This window comes from Schistocerca americana, chromosome 5, assembly GCF_021461395.2.
Source record: "Schistocerca americana isolate TAMUIC-IGC-003095 chromosome 5, iqSchAmer2.1, whole genome shotgun sequence".
NCBI lineage: Eukaryota > Metazoa > Arthropoda > Insecta > Orthoptera > Acrididae > Schistocerca > Schistocerca americana.
This window is the reverse complement of record NC_060123.1, coordinates 35998114-36015768: the sequence shown is the minus strand read 5'-3', so window position 1 is coordinate 36015768 and position 17655 is coordinate 35998114.

Here is a 17655-nt window from a genome sequence, read left to right as displayed (position 1 = left end):
ATTAGTTAACGCAAATGCCAGGATGGTTCCGTAAATTAAAAAATGCAGCGTTCCTTCCCAAATCTATTCGACGTTTTGCACCTTCTTTCTCGTCATAGCCGTCAATGGGATCTTAAACTCTCGTTTTCCATTCCCTAATACTGTTGATATAGCGGTAAAGCGCGTCCCTGGAAACCAAACGGCGCGGGCTGCAATCCCGGTCGTATTTTCAGCCTGCGTTTTAACCTCTCCTTCGCCTCTCAATTAAGTGAGGAGTTACCAGACGACACGCAATTCGAACCCCACGTCACTCTCAATTTAGCATCGATATACCCATTACGATATTTCGTACATCTATATCCACGTGACTACTCTGCAATTCACACTGAAGTGCCTGGCAAAGGGTTCATCGAAACACCATCACACTAGTTCTTTATCGTCCTGCTCTCTAACAGCACACGGGAAAAACGAACTCTTAAATCTTTTCGTGCGAGCTCTGATTTCTCTTACTTTTATTATAATGATCATTTCCCCTATGTAGAGGGGTACCAACAAAATATTTTCGTTACTTAAGAATGAACAGTCACAACCGCAAGAAACTTCTTTTCTTTTTAATTGGCCGTTACCGGTTTCAGTTTGTTTTAGATCATCTTCAGACCTACCACCATTATGGTAGTTGTGGCTGTTCTCCAAGAGAAATGAAATGTTCTCAAAAATTACTAAAATCTTTTCACAATCCAATGAGAACGTTGGAGACTGAAATTTCGTGAAAAGTTCTCGTCTCTATGAAAAAGCATTTGTGTTATTGATTGCCTCCCCGACGCGCGCATCACATCCGTTACACTCTTCTTCCGTTTAGCGCTAACACAAAACGAGCTGCACTCCTTTCAACTTTTGCGTTGTCCTCCGTCAGTCCTAAGTTCCTTTATTGTATAAAGAGCTTCTTCCTCTATCGGCAGAGAAAATGAAGATTTGCTGGATGTGTGTAAATTGATGTACAATACCGAAAATATTCGTCAACTTACCTTCTGAGTGAGCAGTTTAATTTATTTTTCCTCTGTTTAATTTAATCTTTGTACATGTTTTTTGTTCTGTATAGAACTAGACTTTTTTACTTCCGAAGTTAATTAAATAAATACATTGTATTATTTCTGTATGTCAGATAATATAATCTGTTGATACTTTCCATTATTTTTGCCACTGAAAGAGAAAATTATATATTTCTGATATACAACGTTATCCCACAGTGTACTTTTAGAGGATATGCAACGTTCTAACACAGAAAGATGCATAAAAATTGAGTATCGTTCTAAATGCTGTAAAATTTGGTAAATAAATCTTCCTGTTCTATAATAGATATTGTATCAGTTAATCGTACAATATAAAAAGTATAAATACGTAGAACCAAAGGAAAACATTAATTTTTACTTCCTGAAAAATCATGGAATTGTGATATGCAATCTTCAGGAGGTCTCCAAATGTCCAGTTAAAGTAATGATTATATTTCTGGACAGAAACTTGTAGCACTTTTTTCGCTGTTACTTTCGAACGGAAAAGCCTCTGTTGAGGACACGTAGATAGGTTGAGGAGGGAGGGAAGGAAGGAAGGAAGATTGGGTTTAACGTCTCGTCGACGTTGAAGTCATTAGAGGCGAAGCACAAGTTGAGATTGTGTCAAGGTTGGGGGTGTGAATCAGGCGTGCACTTTCAAAAGAACCATCCCCCACTTTTAAAACTTCAAACCGATATTTTAATAAACTTTGCCCGGAGCTATTTATGGAAATCACGGAAAAGCTAAATATGGATGGCCGGATGCGGGTTTAAACCGTCGGCCTTCCGAATGCGAGCCCAGTGTGTAACCACGGCACCACCTCGCCCGGTGACAGGTTGAGGTTACTTCAAAATTTCAGTTTCGTTTTTATTTGAGTAGTGTTTTTTTTTCAATTTTCATTTCTCTTGCTTTATCCGTAGTTGCCAATCTAATGACTTTCTAATATAAGAACATTGTTAAATATGAGTCCGTTTCTTGTACGTTAACCATCAACAGCAGCTGCTGCAGCATCAGTAATGATTTCACGTCCACCGTTTTTGTGTGTTATTTAACCACCCTCCGTTTGGTTATTGTATGGGTTCCTTATTTTGAAATCCAACAAAAGTATTTCCTTCGTCCATCGCCCATTCACTTTCCTGGCTTTTATCTACAGTCATAACTGCATCTTCCGTTCTTGTCTCCTGAGTCGCTTTTTCATTTTTTTGCTTCACGTAGCTATTCCTATCATGCATGATTCCATTGATCGCTGAGCAGGACTCAGTTTTTTTTATGGTTTTATGGTTTTCTCTTCAATAGTCCACACCTCACCGATGTGGTAAGGTTTAAAATGTGCACTTGTTGTCTTCTCCAGTTACCTGAGTTGCACAATCGAGCGTGGCCTCACTGTGCCCTCCTCCCCCTTCCCCCCCCCCCCCCCCTCCCCGGGCGAAAGAGGCAGCCGCCTTCAGATCTCATTACGGATAATTACTGGCAGACGCGGCCCTAACGGGTATCGAGTTAAGTTAGACAGTCGCACCCTTGGCCCGGGCAGATTTCTCTGTCTCTCCGCTCGTGCTCAATCAGCGAGCTGCGTGTCAGCACCGGGGACTATTAAACGGCGACCAATCACAGCTGGGGCAGCCAAGCGCTGTTTCCGGCTCGAACCCCTCGCCGACTCACTGCTTCTACTCCTCAAAGGTACTGGGGTGAAACTTAGTTGGAATCTCCAGGCTTCCCGAGACACTGTTGATACAACAGCGTCGAATTGTTACATAGGCTTAACTCTCAACTCTCTATGGTGTAAATCGCTCTCTTTTTTTAATTTGATCTTCAGAAAGATAGTAGTTTGACTGTACACAGGGTAAATTCAGGTGCTCCTACCGATTCGTCTTATGCAATAAGTGCTACGTCTGTTTTAGGGACGGTATCGGGACAGGCGTAATCTTTATGAGTTCCCTCTCAAAACATTAAAAAATACAAGTGAGGACAGGTTGTGAGTAACATGGTATGTTTGGACTAAGATATACCTTACTTCTGTTGTATTTGTCCAAGTGTCTGTTCTCTTTTTTCATGTTACTACTGATGTAGTCACACAGGTTTTGGTTGCCTCAGTAAGCTTATTCCATTTGTATCACTTAACCTTTCGTAAATGGTTCAAACTATTACCTTATAATAAAGTGTGCTTCACCAACGGAAATAATGCAATTAACAGGCGACATCAAAACGGAAAGCGTGCAAGTAACAACTTTCCGGCATGTAACCTTAAGTAAAAATTATTCTATGACTCGTACCGTTAATGTGCTAAAGTGGTTTCATAAGCAGGATTTGTACAATAGATCTAACATGTCTTTGTATCCTTTACCAGTTATTCTACTACATTTTGACAATGTGCTTCATCTTTTCAGAGCGAACTGGTCAACAAAATAGTGTCATGTGACGTTGCATCAGAGGACGTTCTTAGTGGCAGCTGTATCACACAGTATATTAATTTTTTCAGTGGGTTTTAAGCCAGCAACTTAATACTTCAACGCTTCCTATGGTAAAATCTCCTGTTAATTTCGTTGTTTCCAATGGTGAAACACACGTTAAAAGGCAATAGTTTTGAATTATTTACGAAAGGTTAATTAGTATAAAAGGATAAAACAGACATCCAAAACCAGTATGACTACAGCGCTAATTACACAAAGAAAGGTAGGAGACACGAGGATAAGTATGGCAGAAGTAAAGTATATCTTAGTCCAAAAAATTATGTGTGACTCATGGTCAGTGACTCATGGCCAATCCTATTGTATTTTTTACAGTACTATTCATTTGCTTGCAGTCACCTCAAGCTCTGTGGGAGAACTTACATCGATGACGTGGCTGTCGCATGTCTGGATACTGTTCCTAAAACAGACGTAGTGCAGGTTGCATAAAATGGATCAGTAGGAGCAGCGAAGTAACAGTGTGTAAAATATGCTTCATAAGCAAGGCCTTGCTTCCACACTATGAAGAGGGATTCTTATCTTACTTTCAGAGCATTGCTGTTTACTGCAATAACATTACGGAGACGTTGGCTATGGTAAAATTAGCAGGGGATAGTGGTAGATATTAAAATCTGCACACACAATTGAGTTAATCCGAATGCATTATGAGAAATAATGAGTGATAGGGGCTACCCACTATGCCCTATAAGGGCAATCAAAAGCTTATATCATGAAACAAAAATGGTAATAGTTACTGGAGAGAAAAAGAGAAACGTGACAAGAGACAATCAAGGAATGAGACAGGTGTGTTCTGTTTCAGCCAGTCATTACTGCTGGATGGAAGCAAGTGTTGGATGAATAAAAAGAAAGATAACACTAAAATCTAAACACGAGAAATCAGATTGTTGAGAAGAATTAAAATCTGTAAGAAGACATTTAATAAAAAGTGAAAACATTTGGAATGAGTTTAATGAACACGCCACTTATGTGGAAATAACCGAATGTAGAGGTATGTGAAAACAACATGTGAATAGAACGAGATGAAATAAAACCCAAAAAAATCCTGAACTGTAACCTGAAAGAAATAGCGACATAAATCCCTCAATAGAGCGTGATTCAGCTGCCACTACCAAGGGTTTTATGCAACCTGCAATGCCTTCGAATACCACATACAGAATTTTCATACTCTCTCACTTGCTACTTGCAAACTACCTGGCCTATAGAAAAAATGAACAGGACCTTTTTTCAGGAATTTTAATATAGTTAAATTTCCTGCAAAAAAACTCTTGCTAATTTTTTCCGTAGGACTAATAGTTCGGGCATAGCGAGCGAGAAAATATGAAAATCTCACGTGTGGTGTTGTGAGTTGCATAAAACCTACTTGTAGGGGCAGCAGAATCAGTCTGTAGAACAAGATGACAATGACGACCCAACAATTCGAATTCTCTGAGTGTTCAGTTTCAATTATGATCACAGTTCAGTGTCTCTTAAGGGTCTGGTGCAAGACTTTCAACTGGACACCACTTCGGCGACTTGCGCGTCCCTAGCATACCCCAGTAATCCTGCGAGGGAAAGGGGGACCACCTGACGTTCCTGGGAAATTTTACCGTCTTCGGGAGAAGAAGGCTAGATTAAAGAGAGGTGGAAATATTTTGTGTTCCGGTGAGGATTCGATATCGCGACCTTTCGGTTTCCAGGCAAGCGCTGCACCGCTAGAGCACTAGTCCCGACCCCAGTTTCAGTATTTGCAAAGATCTGAAATGTGTGTACTGTGTAAGTGGTTCATTTTTGCATTGAAAGACTGAGTTACAGTTATCCATTTGTTTGTGTTACAAAGCTGAAAAGTAACATTAGATTCCACTACAGATCGTACATTTAATTTGTTGCCATGAGAACATAATTATCAAATAAAATGATAATGGATGAATGACCATTTATTAGTAGTCATCAGTTTTGGCACTAACAGATACGTTCGCATATGAGGATACGCTTTACCGAAAGAAAACGATTTTAATTCCAGATAAACCTCGTAATTAAAAAAGTATTGTTGTCAAAGAAGCTATATCTTAACTTCTTGAGAATAGTTAATCTCATTCAGCATACAGTGAAAGTAAATAAATTTTAATGTAATTGCTTTTAGCGAATTAATTTTGAGAACATCAGAACAAAACTAACTACTCACCATCACAACCACAGAGTTTACGTAACACAATAATTACAGATATTGTCTTACAAGGAGTAAACAGCTAACACGAATGGTAGAAAACTATTTTGAATTGAAGTTCCGAAATTTATGTTACACGCACTACAGTAAATGACTGTTCCTACTCACTTATTAATAAAATAAAGAGAAAAGACCATATATACACTGCAGAAGAAGCGCAAAGTCTCAATGTGGCCAGTATTGGTGTGTTTCTAGCTCCTTCGTTAGTCACACTCCCTTAATCGCAACTCTAGAATCCACTCCACGATAAGTCATTCGATGTTAGAGATTCTAGTTCTTGTAGGTCGGTATTAAACATTACTATTCTCTCTGCAACAACTACAGCTCATTACTTCTGGAAGTGTGTATTTTCTCCTAAAGTGTGTCCGAAAGTTTTGGTGGCTATCGCGATAGTGTTTCTGTAATAACTAAATCAGCAATGCTACATAATGAAAATTTATCGAATTTTCGCCCCCACTACCTATTCCTTTCCGACTAACTTACGTCGCTTCAGTCCACCGATCCACATAACACAACAGCAAACGCCCCGCCTCAAGGTTCACTAAGTCACATCATAAACGCTCTTATACAGAACAGACTAAGTTTCCGCTAGGAGTGAGGTGCATTCAAACAGTGTTTAGCTACTTTTAAAAACTTTAATTGTATATATATATATATATATATATATATATATATATATATATATATATATATATATATATACTCCTGGAAATTGAAATAAGAACACCGTGAATTCATTGTCCCAGGAAGGGGAAACTTTATTGACAAATTCCTGGGGTCAGATACATCACATGATCACACTGACAGAACCACAGGCACATAGACACAGGCAACAGAGCATGCACAATGTCGGCACTAGTACAGTGTATACCCACCTTTCGCAGCAATGCAGGCTGCTATTCTCCCATGGAGACGATCGTAGAGATGCTGGATGTAGTCCTGTGGAACGGCTTGCCATGCCATTTCCACCTGGCGCCTCAGTTGGACTAGCGTTCGTCCTGGACGTGCAGACCGCGTGAGACGACGCTTCATCCAATCCCAAACATGCTCAATGGGGGACAGATCCGGAGATCTTACTGGCCAGGGTAGTTGACTTACACCTTCTAGAGCACGTTGGGTGGCACGGGATACATGCGGACGTGCATTGTCCTGTTGGAAAGGCAAGTTCCCTTGCCGGTCTAGGAATGGTAGAACGATGGTTTCGATGACGGTTTGGATGTACCGTGCACTATTCAGTGTCCCCTCGACGATCACCAGTGGTGTACGGCCAGTGTAGGAGATCGCTCCCCACACCATGATGCCGGGTGTTGGCCCTGTGTGCCTCGGTCGTATGCAGTCCTGATTGTGGCGCTCACCTGCACGGCGCCAAACACGCATACGACCATCATTGGCACCAAGGCAGAAGCGACTCTCATCTCTGAAGACGACACGTCTCCATTCGTCCCTCCATTCACGCCTGTCGCGACACCACTGGAGGCGGGCTGCGCGATGTTGGGGCGTGAGCGGAAGACGGCCTAACGGTGTGCGGGACCGTAGCCCAGCTTCATGGAGACGGTTGCGAATGGTCCTCGCCGATACCCCAGGAGCAACAGTGTCCCTAATTTGCTGGGAAGTGGCGGTGCGGTCCCCTACGGCACTGCGTAGGATCCTACGGTCTTGGCGTGCATCCGTGCGTCGCTGCGGTCCGGTCCCAGGTCGACGGGCACGTGCACCTTCCGCCGACCACTGGCGACAACATCGATGTACTGTGGAGACCTCACGCCCCACGTGTTGAGCAATTCGGCGGTACGTCCACCCGGCATGCTACCAGTGTTAAAGACTGCGATGGAGCTCCGTATGCCACGGCAAACAGGCTGACACTGACGGCGGCGGTGCACAAATGCTGCGCAGCTAGCGCCATTCGACGGCCAACACCGCGGTTCCTGGTGTGTCCGCTGTGCCGTGCGTGTGATCATTGCTTGTACAGCCCTCTCGCAGTGTCCGGAGCAAGTATGGTGGGTCTGACACACCGGTGTCAATGTGTTCTTTTTTCCATTTCCAGGAGTATATATATATATATATATATATAAATATATATATATATATATATATATATATATATGTGTGTGTGTGTGTGTGTGTGTGTGTGTGTGTGTGTGTGTGTGTGTGTGTGTGTATGAAGGTGTGAAGTACTTTTGTCGGCCGCGGTGGTCTCGCGGTTCTAGGCGCGCAGTCCAGAGCCGCGCGACTGCTACCGTCGCAGGTTCGAATCCTGCTTCGGGCGTGGATGTGTGTGATGTCCTTAGGTTAGTTAGGTTTAAGTAGTTCTAAGTTCTTGGGGACTTATGACCTAAGATGTTGAGTCCCATAGTGCTCAGAGCCATTTGACCCATTTATTTTTGAAGTACTTTTGTGCAATTGCGAGATATTCATTTTCGGGATAACAGGACATGGTTTCTACAAGTGATAAAGAAGAGTAAAGCGTCAAGAACTGTTTCCAGTTACAAAGCCGGCCTGAGTGACCGTGCGGTTCTAGGCGCTACAGTCTGGAGCCGAGCGACCGCTACGGTCCCAGGTTCGAATCCTGCCTCAGGCGTGGATGTGTGTGCTGTCCTTAGGTTAGTTAAGTTTAATTAGTTCTAAGTTCTAGGCGACTGATGACCTCAGAAGTTAAGTCGCGTAGTGCTCAGAGCCAGCCAGTTACAAAATGGATCAAATGGCTCTGAGCACTATCAGACTTAACATCTGAGGTCATCAGTCCCGTTGAACTTAGAACTACTTAAACGTAACTAACCTAAGGACATCACACACGAACTTAGAACTACTTAAACGTAACTAACCTAAGGACATCACACACATCCATGCCCGAGGCAGGATTCGAACCTGCGACCGTAGCGGTCGCGCGGTTCCAGACGGAAGCGCCTAGAACCGCTCGGCCACAACGGCCGGCTTCCAGTTACAGACAGAGGCTCTGTTCATTTCGCTGAATGTCGCGTAGAAAGTTTCTCGCCATGTTCTAGAAGTAAGCCGCGCTGGATTAGCCGAGCGGTCTAGGGTGCTGCAGTCATGGACTGTACGGCTGGTCCCGGCGGAAGTTCGAGTACTCCCTCGGGCATGGGTGTGTGTGTTTGTCCTTTGGATAATTTAGGTTAAGTAGTGTGTAAGCTTAGGGACTGATGACCTTAGTAGTTAAGTCCCATAAGATTTCACACACATTTTTATCTAGAAGTAATCGTCCCTGTATTCACCTGAAGAGGTCCAAACCAAGCGGAACAATAATCAGACTGGACTGGCGGAGATTTGAACAGGGAATTCATGTCACTGCATCACATTACTCGATGACACAGCTTGCAATGTGTTTTACGTATTAATTCGATGTGGTGTATCAGAAAATCATTGGACGAGGCTTAGTGATTTGTTGTTATCCATGTTTCAAGTGGTCATAGGCGCAGTGATCCCTCATTTGAAGACATTAGTAAATGAGTCTAAAATTAAACTAACTGTCTACGATCACCTACATTTTTTCGGTGGTACTGACACACGAACAGTGAAAATAAATTGCGACGTATCAGGTTCAAAATTATGTAACATACTAAAGCTTACAGTACCTTGGCGGTGTCAGAAAATTAACCTTCTAAGTCGATGCAGTCACAGATACAGCCGTTGATGTCATATGTTTTGATATTCGCGAACTCACGTACCAAAACCTGTAGGGTACTTCCTGATGACCCAGAATCGTGAAATTTGGCAGGAATCAAGGTTTTACAGTACAAGCTAAGGAAGAAATCCGAAAATTTTAAATTTATGATTATATCACGCGAAAAAATATTTTTTTGCTGTTTGATATTCGATTGTCTATCCTGTTCGACTCCTATCTGTGAGAAATGGTAGACTACCTTGCTTGTACCCATATCGATAACAGGCAAAAGTGGTCGAGATTCTCTATTCCTGCGATCGATGAACGATCTGTGTACATAATTAGATGTGTACGGATCCCTCGGAGGGGGAGGGGATCCTTACTCGCACCTATCAGGTATTTTTTGTCTACATACAGACCTCATTTCTCAGCTAGTACTTGAATTACTACAAATCATTAAGACGCATCTAAGTCTCTGAGCATGAAAACGGTGGCAGAGAAACTCGATATAAATATTACTCTAAACTGTTCATTTTCATACGTGTCGTATTTGAAGAGTAAGTGCGTCTTCTCTTGATCAGTGAGAAGTAATCAGCAGTCGCCAAACTTAGTTCATTCAGAGCGTTTAGATTAGTTGCTTTGTTACGTACTTATACAGGGAAAAGAATTTCATCCACCTTTAGCGACAGTTACTGTGTCTCGGTTGTGCACACATGTATATCACACAGACTTAGATCTATATAATCATTCCACGACTTAGTTCTACAGTGAGGTTGTAACGTTTTTGCTGCACGTTAACGCCAAGTATAACGCCGTCACAACTAACGTTACCCTATGGGAGGAATTTTGTATTTGACCGTGTGTTTACCTAATGGATAGAGGGTATCGAACATGAATTTCGTATAAGTGGCAATTAGTAGAAAACTGAAAAACTGAAAGACTTTAATTTTATAAGTAATGAAAGTAGTAAAATTCACGTAAATGAAATACTAAACGGTCGCCAGCCTAATTAGGCATAATAACTTGAAACATGACGTTCAAGGAATTTAATTTTGCAAAAGGGACTTTCATTCTTTTTCTCTTTGTAAAGTACAATGAACGCACACGACTACCGGACGAACTGAATAGTATATAGCAGTAGTGATCATTTTCATAAAATGACAATCACAGAAATATAAATGGCATTTGACTCCTATTAATAATAATTAGTATCTCAATGATTAATTAATTCAGCACAAAATTTTTTTCAGAGACATGACGAGACTAAAATTGGGCATGGAAAGAGTCCTGGTTTAACTAACACAAACACACGACAGATGCAGATAAACAACACTGTACAAACACTTTTTTACCCTCTCTCATTTATGGAAATAGTTCAGATTTAGTTTAACTTTCTCATAATAGAAAAGAGTATAGTGGGGCCCATAAACTGTTATTTAGTCTACAGGCAAATTCTGTAACTGTTTCAGAAACAAAGTACAATACACTTACGAGGATATGTAACCCCACTTGAATTTCCTTATATGTCAACACTACTTAGTAATTTATTCAACTGCTATTCTCAAAGAAAACTTCAGAAATTAGCGCATAGTAATAGGCAAAGCAAAATTCAAATTTTCTGTAAGTCAAATTATGTGCCTTTTCCATTACCTGTGAAGCAGGTGGTATAACTAGCAACATTTATACACTTTAGTACTGAAACTTTGGGACATTCAAAGTAGAAACAATTCAATGATTATCCAGAAACAGGATACTTGGTATTTTGTATGTTTAGGATAGGACCCTAAAACGGTTTATTGATCAGGACAATTTTAAATTCACACACATATTTTTATCACTTGAATTATTATCGAAAAAGCACACACACAAAGATACTGATCCATACGAAGATACGTATCTGATTTCCTGAAGTTGTCGGAGCAGTGGCGCAATAGTAATGGCAAGCACTGGTGGCTATCTGGTCTCACTTCTTGCTATTTAAGGCTCTTTTCAGATGTGCTGAGGGAAGTAGATTAGGCAATGAGACACTTAAAGTAGTAAAGGAGTTTTGCTATTTGGGGAGCAAAATAACTGATGATGGTCGAAGTAGAGAGGATATCAAATGTAGACTGGCAATGGCAAGGAAAGCGTTTCTGAAGAAGAAAAATTTGTTAGCATCGAGTGTAGATTTAAGTGTCAGGAAGTGGTTTCTGAAAGTATTTGTATGGAGTGTAGCCATGTATGGAAGTGAAACGTGGACGATAAATAGTTTAGACAAGAAGAGAATAGAAGCTTTTGAAATGTGGTGCTACTGAAGAATGCTGAAGATTAGATGGGTAGATCACATAACTAATGAGGAGGTATTGAATAGAATAGAGGAGAAGAGGAGCTTGTGGCACAACTTGACTAGAAGAAGGGATCGGTTGGTAGGACATGTTTTGAGGCATCAAGGGATCACCAATTTAGTATTGGAGGGCAGCGTGGAGGGTAAAAATCGTAGAGGGGGACCAAGAGATGAATACACTAAGCAGATTCAGAGGGCTGTAGGCTGCAGTAGGTACTGGGAGATGAAGAAGCTTGCACAGGATAGAGTAGCATGGAGAGCTGCATCAAACCAGTCTCAGGACTGAAGACCACAACAACAACAATGACACAGTATAAACTACAATCGATAACGGAGTTACAAGGTGACAAAAGTTACGGACCGCTATATACAGATAGTGGTAGTACCGCCTACGCAAGGTATAAAAGGGCGGTGCATTGGCGGAGCTGTTATTTGTACTCAGGGATTCATTCGAAAAAGGTCCCAACGTGATCATGGCCACACGACGGCAATTAAAGAACTTTGAACGCGGAATGTTTGTTAGAGCTAGACGCATGGGACATTCCATTTCGGAAATCATTAGGGAATTCAATATTCCGAGATGCACAGTGTCAAGAGTGTGCCAATAATACCAGATTTCAGGCATTACCTGTCGCCACGGCAACGCAGTGGCCGAGTGCCATCTCTTAACAACCGAGAGCAGCGAATTTTGCATAGAGTTGTCAGTGCTAACAGACAAGCAACAGTGTTTGAAATAACCGCAAAAGTCAATTAACACGTCCGGCTAACGTATCAGCTAGGAGAATGCGGCGAAATTTGGCGTTAATAGGCTTCGGCAGCAGACGACCGACGCGAGTGCCTATGCACAGCACAACATCGCTTGCAGCACTCCTTCTGGAGGCGTGACCATATTCGTAGGAACCTAGACGTCTGGAAAACTAGGGCCTGGTCAGATGAGTCCCGATTTAAGTTGGTATGAGACGATGGTAGGGATCGTGTGTGGCGCAGGCTCCACGAAGCTGTGGACACAAGTTATCAACAAGCAGCTAGCAAGTTGATAGTGGCTCCGTTATTGAGATGGACTGTACTGGATCCTGTGGTTCAACTGAACCGATCATTGACAGGAAATGGTTATGTTCATCTATTTGGAGACCATTTGCAGTCATTCAACGATGTAATTTTTATTGATGACAATGTGCCATGTCACTGGCACTCAGCTATTCGCGATTGGTTGAACATTTTGGACAACTGTAGTGATTGATTTGGCCATCCAGATCGCCAGACATGAATCCCATCGAACATTTTTGGGACATCGTCGAGAGGTCAGTTCGTGCACAAAATCGTGCATCGGCAACACTTTCGCAGTTATTGACGGCCACAAACGAAGCATGGCTCAATATTTATGCAGGTGACGTCCAACGATTTGTCGAATTGCTGCGCTACGCCGAGCAAAAGGGGGTCCGACACGATCTTACGAAGTATCGCGTGCCCTTTGTTCTTCAGTGTAGATATTGAAGAAGATAACGATTAAATATTGTATTCTTGAGAGTCAAGCAAACTCTTTCATGTGTCTCTGAATCGTCCGTGTTCGCAATTTCTCTGCTCCCTGGGACTAACAGTTCTACAGTGCAGCCTTTCTGAAGGTGGCAGGGATAAAATACAGGGAGCGAAAGGCTATTTACAGTTTGTACAGAAACGAGATGGCAGTGGTTGGGAAGGGAGTGAGACAGGGTTGTAGCCTCTCCCCGATGTTATTCAGTCTGTATATTGAGCAAGCAGTAAAGGAAACAAAAGAAAAATTCTGAGTAGGCATTAAAATCCATGGAGAAGAAATAAAAACTTTGAGGTTCGCCGATGAAATTTTAATTCTGACAGAGACAGCAAAGGACTTGGAAGAGCAGTTGAACGGAATGGACAGTGTCTTGAAAGGAGGGTATAAGATGAACATCAACAAAAGCAAAACGAGGATAATGGAATGTAGTCGAATTAAATTGTGTGACGCTGAGGGAATTAGATTAGGAAATGAGACACTTACAGTAATAAAGGAGTTTTGCTATTTGGGGAGCAAAATAACTGATGATGGTCGAAGTAGAGAGGATATAAATTGTTGACTGGCAATGGCAAGGAAAGCGTTTCTGAAGAAGAGAAATTTGTTAACATCGAGTATAGATTTAAGTGACGGGAAGTCGTTTCTGAAAGTATTTGTATGGTGCGTAGCCATGTATGGAAGTGAAACATGGACGCTAAATAGTTTAGACAAGAAGAGAATAGAAGTTTTCGAAATGTGGTGCTACAGAAGAATGCTGAAGATTACATGGGTAGATCACATAACTAATGAGGAGGTATTGAATAGGATTGGGGAGAAGAGAAGTTTGTGGCACAATTTGACTAGAAGAAGATCGGTTGGTAGGACATGTTCTGAGGCATCAGCGGATCACCAATTTAGTATTGGAAGGCAGCGTGGAGGGTAAAAATCGTAGAGGGAGACCAAGAGATGAATACACTAAACAGATACGGAAGGATGTAGGTTGCAGTAGGTACTGGGAGATGAAGAAGCTTGCAGAGGATAGAGTAGCATGGAGAGCTGCATCAAACCAGTCTTACGACTGAAGACCACAACAACAGCAACGTTTAAATATTGTATTGTTGAGAGTTAAGCAAACTCTTTCGTGTGTCTCTGAATCGTTTGTGTTCGCAATTTCTCTGCTCCCTGGGACTAACAATTGTACAGTGCAACTTTTCTTCGTCGTGCGCACGCGGAACACTTCTCGCCGTTCGATGATTAGGAGGAGCTCCTCGCTGGAGGGTCTCGTGTTTGCAGAACGCGGCTCCAGAACGTCTCTATAGGTTGTGGCGGGCTCAGCCAAATGACGCATTTGTAGGCAATCGGCCGGCGGGGCGCACACTTTACGCGCGGCTTTGGCGGCGGCGGCGGCGGCAGCGAACGGTATAGCGGAAGGTGCGCAGCCCAATCCGGCAGAGTGCCTCGGTTTCAGCACCCTGAGACGCGGAGGCGAATTATGTTTCACTGCCGGGCGCGCTCGGTAATTTCTGTGCCAGCTTCCTTTCTCCCCCTCGTAGGCTTTGGTGCAGAGTGGAAAAGGGCCTGCAGCTTGGAATACCGCTTAGCCTGCAGAATAGCCTTTCTCTTCTGGGCCTTATTTCGTCAGTAGTATCGTGTGAAAGGAACAAACTATACTTGACTACATAAGACAAACATTATGCCGTAGCAATATTGACGGAAGCCGTTCGCCCGGCACAGCGCCTTGGTCTGTACTAGGTTAAGCATATGATCTTAGTTGAGGCTGTTCTCTGCTGCTGCAGAGCACAACTCACACGGCGATCTGGAGTCTACTGAGTCAGTTGCGAGTGTGGCAAGCGGTGCATCGTCCAGACGCAGAACCGTTAAGAACATGTGAGAAGCGCCGGCCGGGGTGACCGAGCGGTTCTAGGCGCTACAGTCTGGAACCGCGCGACCTCTACGGTCGCAGGTTCGAATCCTCCCTCGGGCATGTATGTGTGTGATGTCCCTAGGTTAGTTAGCTTTAATTAGTTCTAAGTTCTAGGGGACTGATGACCACAGCAGTTAAGTCCCATAGTGCTCAGAGCCATTTTGAGGCTGTTCTCGGTTGCTGCAGAGCACAACACATGCGGCCATATGGAGTCAGTTGCGAGTGTGGCAAGCAGTGCATCTTTGAGATGCAGAACCGTTCAGAACATGTGAGAAGCGTTCGTCTCGGCCAAACGGACAAATCTGCAGTAGCAGAGCACTGCCTCAACGAAGGTCACATGTTTAACTTTGAACAGACCATGGTGCTGTGCCGAGCGAACATGTTTTGGGACTCGATCATCAAAGAAGCAGTGGAAATACGGGTCAGTGCTGATCTTGGCGGCCGGGATAGCAGTTTCCAGATGATCTCTGCAAGGCATGTAGCGGTTGCAGGAATAAGTCAAGACGGTTGTGATGTTAAGGCGACGGAGGCAGCAGATAGAACAGACAGGCAGTCCCACGACGCGACGTCTGGAATCTCCAGCACGCCGCCGAGTTCCCCCCCCCCCTCCCCCACCGACCGCGACACCTCTTCCGAGAGCGGTTGGAGACGAGACAGGAGAGCCTATGGTCCTGCTGCTATAAAGACACGCAGTGGACGTGAGTCCGACACTACACCTGAAGATGACGAGTGGAAAAGTTGTCGAAACGTTAACGTAGAACGACCCTTGGACTCAGTTTGATATCCGGAGAAGACTTCATTAGTATAGATACATATGACAAATTAAATGGAGTAGTAGCGTTCGCTGGCGGCCTGCTAGTGGTGGTGAACTCCAGACCACAATTGGAGAATAAGATCACGCAGTTTCTCATGAGTGTGAATGTCTGGTGCAAAAAGAACAAACTCACGATCGCAGTAAATAAAACTGTGTACTTATTACTAAAATGTGTACTCAAGAGGAGTCCCATCATTAAACATGGCCGCGCGGAGTGGCCGCGCGGTTAGAGGCACCATGTCACGAATTGCGCGGCCCCTCTCGCCGGAGAGTGCCTGGCAGAAGGTTCATCGAACCATTTTCATACTACTTCTCTACCATTCCACTCTCGAATGGCGCTTGGGAGAAAGGAACACGTAAATCTTTCCGTTCGAGCTCTTATTTCTCTTAATGTATTATGATGATCATTTCTCCCTACGTAGGCGGGTGTCAACAAAATATTTTTGCATTCGGAAGAGAATGTTGGTGATTGAAATGTAGTAAATAGATCTCGCCGCAAAGAAAACCGCCTTTGTTTCAATGACTGCCACGCCAACTCACGTATAATATCAGTGACACTCTCACCCCTATTGCGCGATGACACGAAACGAGTTGCCCTTCTTTGCACATTTTCGATGTCCTCCGTCAATCCTACCTGGTAAGGATCCCACACCGCGCAGCAATATTCCAGCAGAGGACGGACAAGTGTAATGAAGGCTGGGTTTGTCGCATCTTCTAAGTGTTCCTCCAAAAAGGCGCAGTCTTTGTTTCGCCTTCCCCACTACATTATCTATGTGGTCTTTCCAATTTACGTTGCTCATGATTGTAATTCTAGATATTTAGTCGAACTGACAGCCCTTAGATTTGTGCGATTTATCGTATACCCAAAATTTGTCGGATTTCTTTTAGTACCCGTATGGATGACCTCGCACTTTTCTTTGTTTAGTGCCAATTGCCACTTTTCGCACCATACAGAAATTCTCTCTAGATCATTTTGTAATTGGAATTGATCGTATGATGATTTTACTAGACGGTAAATTACAGCTTCATCTGCAAACAATCTAAGGGGGCTGCTCAGGTTATCACCTAGATCATTTACGTAAATCAAGAACAGCAGAGGGCCTATGACACTACCTTGCGGAACGCCATATATCACTTCTGTTCTACTCGATGTTTTACCGTCTGTCACTATGAACTGAGAGGAAATCACGAATCCAGTCACACAACTGAGACGATACTCCATATGCACGCAATGCGATCAATAGTCGCTTGTGAGGGGCGGTATCAAAAGCCGTGTGGAAATCTAGGAACATGGAATCGATCTGAGATCCCTAGTCGACAGCACTCATTACTTCATGGGAATAAAGAGCCAGCTGTGTTGCACAAGAACGATATTTTCTGAACCCGTGTTGCTTATGTATCAAGAAGTCATTTTCTTCAAGGTGATTCATAATGTTCGACTACAGTATATGCTCCAAAATGCTACTGCATATTGAGGTCAATGATATGGGTCTGTAATTCAATTGGTTACACCTATTTCCTATCTTGAATATTGGTGTGACCTGTGCTACTTTTCAGTCTTCAGGAACAGACCTTTCCTCAAGTGAGCGGTTGTATACGACTGCTAAGAAACGCGCTGTTGGGTCTGCATACTCTGAAAGGAAACTGATTGGTATACCATGTGGACCGGAAGACTTGCCTTTCTTAAGTGATTTGAGTTGTTTCGCCGATGACCTCAGCAGTTTGGTCCCCTTAGGAAATCACACACATGTCAACATGTCACTAAACATGACAT